The following is a 9,775-nucleotide window of genomic DNA, read 5'->3' on the forward strand; positions in this document are numbered from 1 at the left end:
AGGGAGGGAGGGAAGGAAGGAAGGAAGGAAGGAAGGAAGGAAGGAAGGAAGGAAGGAAGGAAGGAAGGAAGGAAGGAAAAAAGGAAAAGGAAAAGGAAAAGAGGGTCTCACTATGCCACCCAGGCTGGAGTGGGCAGTGGCCCACTCAAAGGTTGACTCAGCCTCAAACTCCTAACCTCAAGCAATCCTCCTGCCTTAGTCTCCCAAGTAGCTGGGACCACAGGTGTACACCACCACATCCAGCTACCTTCTTTATTTTTAATTTTTTTTTGTAGAGACAAGGTCTTGCTTTGTAAATTTTAAAAACATTTTTATAGAGGTTTTTTATAGAAGTTGGTCTTGAACTTCTGGCTTCAAGTGATTTTCCCACCTCAGCCTCCCAAAGTGTTGGGATTACAGGCATAAGCCACTGTAGCACCCTGAAAACATTTTAAAAGTAAAAATAGAAATAAGTGCAATGGCCTCTGAACAGTTAATGTCTGTATAATTTTCTTATAGAATTCTAGGCCCTTCTTGTTTTAAAAAATATTCTAGGCCATGCATGGTGGCTGACACCTGTAATCCCAACACTTTGGGAGGCTGAGGTGGGATAATCACTTGAGTCCAGGAGTTCAGGACCAGCCTGGACAACATGGCAAAGCCTTGTCTTTACAAAAAAATACAAAAATTATCTGGGCAAGGTGGCACACACCTGTGGTCCCATGTACTCAGGAGGCTGAGGTAGGAGGATCACTTGAGCTTGAGAGGTTGAGGTTGCAGTGAGACAAGATTGCATCACTGCACTCCAACCTTGGTGACAGAGCAAGACCCTGTCTCAAATAAAATAAAATAAAAGATTCTAAAATAGATTCTGTGGTGGTCTGCTTGACAGTCTGCAGAAAATTAGTAAGGAGATAGGAAGAGAAGAAAGCAAAATGGGGGCTGCAAGAGGCTGGCCTGGGGACAAGAATAAGAAATAAGAGCTGCCTACCAGAGTGATTTTATCTTATCTTATCTTATCTTATCTTATCTTATCTTATCTTATCTTATTTTATCTTATTTTATTTTATTTTATTTTATTTTTGAGACAGAGTCTCTCTGTCGCCCAGGCTGGAGTGCAGTGATGCAATCTTGGCTCATTGCAACCTCCACCTCCCAGGTTCAAGTGATTCTCCTGCCTCAGCCTCCTGAGTAGCTGGGATTACAGGCACCCGCCATTGGACCCAGTTAACTTTTGTATTTTTAGTAGAGATGGGGTTTCACCATGTTGGCCAGACTGGTCTTGAACTCCTGACCTCAAGTGACCTGCCTGCCTCAGCCTCCCACAGTGTTGGGATTACAGGCGTGAGCCACCGCCTGTATTTAAAGACAAAAATCAGGCTTGTGTGGTGGCCCACGCCTGTAATCCCAGACCAGGAGTTTGAGACCAGCCTGACCAACATGGCGAAACTCTGTCTCTTAAAAATACAAAAAACTAGCTGGGTGTGGTGGTGCATGCCCGTAGTCCCAGGTACTCCAGAGGTTGAGGTGGGAGGATGGCTTGAGCCTGGGAGGTCAAGGCTGCAGTAAGCCATGATCATGCCACTGCACTCCAGCCTGGGTGACAGAGTGAGGCCCTGTCTAAAAAAAAAAAAAAGAAAAGAAGAAGAAAAGAAAGGAAAAGGAAAAAGAAAGAAAGAAAGAAAGAGAGAGGAAGGAAGGAAGGAAGGGAGGGAGGGAGGGAGGGAGGGAAGGAAAGGAAGGAAGGAAAGGAAGAAAGGAAAACAAAATCAACACAGAGAAGGAACTCCAAATCACCACCATTGGGGAAAAGATTCTATTGGGTCAAACAATGCGACTCACCACAATAGGCCCTAAAGGGATTCCCATATCCCGAGTCTAATGGAAAGGCTCAGTTATGTTCAGTGTTTTCTAGTTATGATGACAAGGTGGCACGAAACACATTTTAGAAAAAGTTGGCCGGGCGTGGTGGCTCATGCCTGTAATCCCAGCACTTTGGGAGGCCGAGGCAGGTGGATCACCCGAGGTCAGGAGTTCGAGACCAGCCTGGCCAATATGGTGAAACCCCGTCTCAGCTAAAAATACAAAAATTAGCCGGGCATGGTGGCAGGCACCTGTAATCCCAGCTGCTTGGGGGGGTAGAGGCAGGAGAATCGCTTGAACCCGGGAGGCGGAAGTTGCAGTGAGCTGAGATCGCGCCATCGCACTCCAGCCTGGGGGACAAGAGCGAGACTTTGTCTCAAAAACAAAAAAGGAGAAGTTCACCAAAAAGGGAAGAATTTTGAATATTCGTGAATTTATGGGTTAAACCCTAACAATCAGGGAATCTTAGCTATCCAGAATAGCAGGTTTTCTAAAAGTTCCAGACAGTGAAGGTCTTAGCTGTTTAGGCACACCTCCAAATATTTTTTATTTTTATTTAATTTATTTATTTGAGACGGAGTCTCATTCTGTCATCCAGGCTGGAATGCAATGGCTCGATCTCAGCTCACTGCAACCTCCGCCTCATGGGTTTATGTGATTCTCCTGCCTCAGCCTCCCGAGTAGCTGGGATTACAGGTGCATACCACCACGCCCTGCTAATTTTTTGTATTTTCAGTAGCGACAGGGTTTCACCATGTTGGCCAGGCTGGTCTCAAACTCCTGACCTAAGTGATCCACCCACTTCGGCTTCCCAAAGTGCTGGAATTACAGGCGTGAGCCACTGCGCCCAGCTGATAATTTTTATATTCTAATGTATTTCAGATAGGGGGTAAGACAAGCTGCTTTATGTACAAATAAACAATTTCCTCCCTGTTAGTATAACGTGACATTTAATTAAAATACATCACTTTTCTTTTTAATTACTTGTAGCCTTTGAATACAGACAACCTACGTCATTCTGGATAAGAAGGTAAGGATAGGAATGATACAAAAATTCTCTCATCTTCCATAAATTAGTAGAGGGTTTTCCTTTGAATATTTACGAGAATTCTAGAATCCATGTATCTGGGCTATGTAAAGGATTCATAAAGAACATGAAATGCATAGTCACTGTCGAAGTCCTCTGGACATTGATAGAAGGAAAGGAATAATGCGCATCATGTGCTGCTGTTAGGAGATGAAACAAATATATATACAGGCTCCAGATTCTATGAAGGTTAAATCAGAGCAGTATCTCCCAAACTGCACTCCAGAAAACACTAGACCACAATGCACTGTTAGAAAAGAATTCCATTTTCAAATGAGAACATTCCTGTGTTAGTCTGACTTGGGTTGCTATAACAAAATACCATACCAGGCCAGGTGCATTGGCTCACGCCTGTAATCCCAGAAATTTGGGAGGCCGAGGTGAGAGGATCACTTGAGGTTGGGAGTTCAAGCCCATCCTGGCCAACATGGTAAAACCCTGTCTCTACTAAAAATACAAAAATTAGCAGGGTGCGGTGGCGCCCGCCTTGTAATCCCAGCTACTTGGGAGGCTGAGGCAGGAGAATCACTGGAACCCAGGAAGCGGAGGTTGCCGTGAGCTGAGACTGTGTCACTGCACTCCAGCCTGGGCGACAGAGCGAGACTGTTTCAGAAAAAGAAAGAAAGAAAGAAAGAAAGAAAGAAAGAAAGAGAGAGAGAGAGAGAGGGAGGGAGGGAGGGAGGGAAGGAAGGAAGGAAGGAAGGAAGGAAGGAAGGAAGGAAGGAAGGAAGGAAGGAAGGAAGGGAAACATACCAGGTAACGTACACAACAGATACTTATTTCTCATAGTTCTAGAGACTGGAAAGTCCTATGATCTAGGTGCTGGCAGATTCAGTTCTTGGTGAGGGCCATCTTCCTGGCTTATAGACGGATGCCTTTTCGCTGGCATGTCCAGATGGGGGAGAGAGAGAGAGAGAGAGCAAGATGCAGTCTCTACCTCTTCTGATAAGGGCACTAATCCCATCATGAGAGCTTCATCCTAACTTCTCTAACCCTAATTACCTCCCAAAGGCTGCCTCTCCTAATACCATCACACTGGGGGTTAAGGCTTCGATATGTGAATTTGAGCCAAGCATGATGGCTTGAGCCTGTTATCCCAGGAGGCTAAGGCAGGAGGATTGCTTGAGGCAAGGAGTTTGAGGTTGCAGTGAGTTATGATGGTGCCAGTGCACTCCAGCCTGGACAATAGAGTGAGACCCCATCTCTTAAAAAAAAAAATCGAATTTGGCAGAGACACAAACATTCATTCTGTAACAACTCCCATACCATATGCCCTCTTTCAGAGATTCATGAATTAACATAATAAAAGCCCTGAGAAGTTTTGTTTTCTTTGTTTATTCCAGTATTTTGCAAACTTATTTGACTATGGAACTTCTTTTCAAGTCACACCTAACAGTATGCCCTAAGATTGGTATTCAAAAAAGTCTGAGATTGAAGTAAGGAACTATAGATTAACTACAGAGTTTCTAAACAAAAAACCAGAGATGCAGCTTACAGAGGCACTGCCTTCAATTCCTTAGTATATTATAGAGCTCAGTTCTTTTCTTTTCTTTTTTTTTTTTTTTTTGAGACGGAGCCTCACTCTGTCACCAGGCTAGAGCACAATGGCAAGATCTCAGCTCACAGCAACCTCTGCCTCCCGGGTTCAAGCAACTCTTCTACCTCAACCTCCCAAGTAGCTGGGATTACAGGCACCTGCTGTTGGTCAGGTTGGTCTTGAACTCCTGACCTCAGGTGATCTGCCCACCTCGGCCTCCCAAACTGCTGGGATAACAGGCGTGAGCTACCATGCCTGTCCAGAGCTCAGTTCATTTTATTTCATAAACACCCATACTCTTTTTTCTCCACACACCATCAAAATCCACTTTACTGTATCTTTTTTTCTAGTTGTTAAGACTGACGTGATGAGCTAAGTCTCCCCTCCTTCTTCCACCTGGAGGATAAGGTAATTACTGAACACAACTACACTATGTGTCCTCTTTATGCTCACGTGCAGAGCCAATAACCACAAAGGAATTCACTGTGTAAAGATGAAGCTCTGTATCATCACAGCTCACTCTAAAGATTTAGAGACCTGCAGTATGAGTGGCTTGTTCAATTCAATATAACAACCATTTATTTCTTACCTCCTAAGTGCAGGAAAAGAGGGATGAGAGGGAGGGAATTTGACCGAGAGATACCAGGATAAAAAAGGTAAGGGCCTACTCTCCAGATGTTCTAAAACCATAATAAATAAAAAAATCATTCTTGAAATGTCTCAGACCAGTAAATGCTATAACAGACACACAGGCACACACAAACTACATCCCAAAGGCACTTAGGGGAGAGAGAGAGACAAAGAATTGGGGTTTTGAATGGGTATGCATTGGATAGGCTGATCAGGTTAAAAAATAAAAGCGTTGATGACAGACACACAGATGCACTTAATAGAAAGGCACCGAGGAGGAGCACAGGGTTCATTCAAGGAGTGGAAAGAAGTCTGACATTACTGCAAGAGCATACATGGCAGGGGAAAGGGTGAAAGCATGGAAGATAATGGCTGAAGAGGCAGCCTGGCTGAGACATCTGGACCTCACTCCGTTAGGAAGGAGAAACCACAGCAGGTTTTGAACAGAAAGGAGACACGGTCAGATCTGTGCTTTAGAAAAATAACCCTGGGGGCCAGGCGTGGCGGCTCACGTCTGTAATCCTAGCACTTTGGGAGGCAGAGGCAGGCAGATTACTTGGCTCACGTCTGTAATCCTAGCACTTGGGAGGCAAAGGTTGGTAGATTACTTGAGGTCAGGAGTTCAAGACCAGCCTGGCCAGCATGGTGAAATCCTGTCTCTACAAAAATACAAAAATTAGCCGGGCATGGTGGCACGTGCCTGTAATCCCAGCTGCTTGGGAGGCTGAGGCAGGAGAATCACTTGAACCTGGGAGGTGGAGGTTGCAGGGAGCCAAGATTACACCATTGCACTCCAGCCTAGGTGACAAGAGTGAAACTCTGTCTCAAAAAAAAAAAAAAAAAAAAAAAAAAAAAAAAAGAAACAGAAAAGAAAAAGAACCCTGGAGAGAGATTGAAGGCATAAATAACAGCAATACTAGTCACCATTTATTGAGTAGCCATCTCTATTTTACAAATGTGGAAACAGACTCAGAAAGGTGAAGAGACTTAACGTAGGTCACACAGCAATAAGGTATCAGAGCCAAGATTTCAACTTGGGTCTGAGTGATTCCACAGCATAAAGACCAGTTGGGCTACTGCCAAGGTCCAGAGGAGATGAAGGCCTGCAGACAATGGCAGCAAACGAAGGAAAAGGGCAGGAGACCCTGAGGAAGCAGAATGACTTAATGGCTCCCTTTTTACTCATGGGTATCTGGTATTCTCAAAGACAAAGCACAGTCCAGAAGGTAGAAGATCAGGGAGGAGGAAAAAAGAGACATTTGGTCAATCTCCTTGAGTGTCCTCTTCCTGCCAGAAACCTTCATAATCACCCACTACTGAGTGCCGAGTGGGAAAGCTTGGGTGGGAACGTTTCCAGTGTGTCTTCATCTTCAATGTACTCCTTGCCAGGTTCCTTTTCTTTGCCTTTCCCTTTCTATATCTGGGTTCCATGTGCAGCCAGTCAATGCCTATGTCATGAATTTATAATGATATTCTGTATTATCTGCATAAATCTGGAAAATGCCTGTGTGATTGTATCACAGATCCCGCCCAAATAGAAAAGCCCAATGGGAAGGGCTGGATGCTGTTATATTAGTGGAACACAGATGCAGATGAAGACATTAGGCCTGCGCCTGCCATTCTAAGTTACATTCCTTTGTGTCATTTTTGCAATTTTGGATATATACCTTGTTTATGCATCAAAAGCATTGTTTGCTGTTGATGAGGCAAGAGGGACTATGCTATAATTTTGACACTGTCTAGGATTTATTTTAGAGTAAGAATGGCTTCCTACAAATACCATTACCTTTTCTTTGAAAGTTCAGTATCCACAAGATGTAAGACATAAAGATGGGATTTCTCCATCAAATATTCCAGTTCTACTGACTTCTTTTTCACAATCTGCATACATATTTATGTTTCACACATCTTAAACTTAGAAACCAGCCTTGGCTGGGCATGGTAGCTTATGCCTATAATCCCACCACTTTGGGAGGCTGAGGCTGGAAGATCACTTGAGGCCAGGAGTTCTAGATCAGCCTGGTCACACAGCAAGACCCCATGTCTACAAAAAATTACAAAATTAGCCAGGCGTGGCATGCATCTGTGGTTCCAGTTACTTGGGAGGCTAAGGTGGGAGGATTCCTTGAGCCCCAGAGTTTGAGGCTACAGTGAGCTATGATCACACCACTGTACTCAAACCCTGGTGACACAGCAAGACCCTGTCCTACCCCCGCCCCAAAAAAACACCCTCTGTGCCCTTTGTCTCTTCGGACTGTCAATCCCCCGCTCCCAGCCAGGTTCTGCGGAGGTTTCTCTGGGCTTGCCCTGCCCCTTTCCTTGCCATGACTCCGCAGCATGCCATGGTGGGCCTCTTTCTCAGCTCTCTGGCTCTGCCATCTGGATGTTCCATATGTATCTCAAGATTAATTATCTTTCCCATAAACTTGCTTTAGCTTTTATATTCCCTAATTCAGTGAGTGGTACCACCATCTATCCACCTGGGTGTCTAAAACGGAGTCATCCTAGATCCCATGCTTTGTTATCTCCCAAATCTAGTCAACATCCAATTCCTTCACTTCTTTCTCCCTGCCCTTCCTCTCCTGAAGCTAACTCTGTGTTTCAGCCACCATGGGCTCTGGTCTGGGTGAACTTCCTACCACTATCCTCAAACCCTTCCGCCACACTGCACACTGCAGCCATACTGATCTCCCTAAAACCAAATATAATTATGCCACTCCTGGATGGGCACGGTGGCTCACACCTGTAACCCCAACACTTTGGGAAGCTGAGGTAGGTGGATCACCTGAGGTCAGGAGTTCGAGACCAGCCTGGCCAATATGGTGAAAGCCTGTCGCTACTAAAGTACAAAATTAGCTGGGCGTCGTGGCACATGCCAGTAATCCCAGCTACTTGGGAGGCTGAGGCAGGAGGATCGTTTGAACCCGGGCGGTGGAGGTTGCAGTAAGCTGAAATTGTGCCACTGTACCCCAGCCTGGGCAACAAGAGCGAAACTGTCTCAATAATAATAATAATAATGCCACTCCTGTGTTTGAAACTCTTTAGTGGCACCCTTTAGCTTCTGAAGAAAGTTCAAACACCCAAACCGGCCTCTGCCTAATGCTGTGTCTTGGTTCTCACGCAGTCTCCCTGCTGGGACCCTACGCTTCAGCCACACTGACTACCTGTGCTTCTCTGTGTTCAGCTGCTTATTCACACCTTCATGTCCTTGCTCAAATTGGACCTTTCAAGCTTCTCCTATCCCTGCCTTTCCCCAACTTTCCCCACTCCCCCTGCTATCACTGCCCATCCCTTCCTGTGTGCTCTGCTGGGACGTTATAGAAGTCTAACACAGTGCCAAGCACACTGGCCCTAGCATCTCCTTGTCTTCCTTTAGGACAGAGATTGCATCTGATGTTTCCTTTTTTTTTTTTTCCTTTTCTTTTTCTGAGACAGAGTTTTGCTCTTGTCTCCCAGGTTGGAGTGCAATGGCATGATGTCAGTTCACTGCACCCTCTGCCTCCTAGGTTCAAGTGATTCTCCTGCTTCAGCCTTCCCAGTACCTGGGATTAGAGGCATGCGCCACCACGTCCGGCTAATTTTTGTATTTTTAGTAGAGATGGGGTTTCACCATGTTGGCCAGGCTGGTCTTGAACTCCTGACCTCAGTGATCCACCCACCTCAGCCTCCCAAAGTGCTGTGAGTAATCACGGTGGCTGAGCCACTGTGCCCGGCTTCATCTTATGTTTCTATTTCTAGCTTCTAGCACGGTGTCTAAGAGAGAGTTGATGCTCAAATAAATATTTGAGGAAGGAATATTAATTAATTTCCATTAGCTTCTTTATTGTTGGTAACTTCAAATTTTTATCTTTGGGTGAGGATAATGTCCCACTTATGTTTTATTTCAGCATATTTTGACTTTTTTCTCCCATTATGGTTTCCAGCCAGTAAAGGCCTGATGTTTCTATTCTAAGTGGGGTGAAAGAGGAAGCAGGAAGCAAGAAGGGAACACTTGGTTAAGATGAACCAGGTCAAGAGAAGAGGGTGATTTGGCACCAATGTTACTGCAGTTTGGGGGAAAGAATGATTCTCTTTAAGACTATGTAACCCGGACAACATGGCGAAACCCCATCTCTGCAAAAAATACAAAAATTAGCCAAGGCCGGGCGTGGTGGCTCATGCCTTAATCCCAGCATTTTGGGAGGCTGAGGAGGGCAGATCACGAGGACACGAGTTTGAGACCAGCCTGGCCAACATGGTGAAACTCCGTCTCTACTAAAGATACAAAAAATTAGCCAGGCATGGTTGCGTGCACCTGTAATCCCAGCCACTGGGGAGGCTGAGGCAGGAGAATCACTTGAACCCAGGAGGCAGAGGTTGCAGTGAGCCAATATCATGCCATTGCATTTCAGCCTGGGCGACAGGGCGAGACTCTGTCTCAAAAAAAAAAAAAGAAAGAAAAGAAAGAAAAGAAAGAAAAGGAAGGAAGGAAGGAAGGAAGGAAGGAAGGAAGGAAGGAAGGAAGGAGAAAAAAGAAAAAAATTAGCCGAGTGTGATGGTGCATACCTGTAGTCTCAGCTACTCAGGAAGCTGAGGTGGGAGGATCACCTGAGGCTGGGAGATCAGGCGATCGAGATTGCAGTGAGCCAAGATCATGCCATTGTGCTCCAGCATGGGCAACAGAATGAGACCCTGTCTCA

The 9,775-nt window shown here is 45.3% G+C and overlaps 1 long non-coding RNA gene across 1 annotated transcript in view; it reads left to right on the forward strand.

The window, feature by feature from the left end:
• LOC108538756 (uncharacterized) overlaps positions 1–9,775 on the forward strand; it is an 18,521-nt gene that overhangs the window by 6,956 nt on the left and 1,790 nt on the right. Inside the window, exons 2-3 of the long non-coding RNA XR_001888182.1 lie at positions 2,833–2,872; positions 4,817–4,874. This is a non-coding gene — a long non-coding RNA (uncharacterized LOC108538756). The remainder of the gene's footprint in view (positions 1–2,832; positions 2,873–4,816; positions 4,875–9,775) is intronic.

This window comes from Rhinopithecus bieti, unplaced genomic scaffold (genome assembly GCF_001698545.2).
Source record: "Rhinopithecus bieti isolate Rb0 unplaced genomic scaffold, ASM169854v2 scaffold_15336, whole genome shotgun sequence".
Classification (NCBI taxonomy): domain Eukaryota; kingdom Metazoa; phylum Chordata; class Mammalia; order Primates; family Cercopithecidae; genus Rhinopithecus; species Rhinopithecus bieti.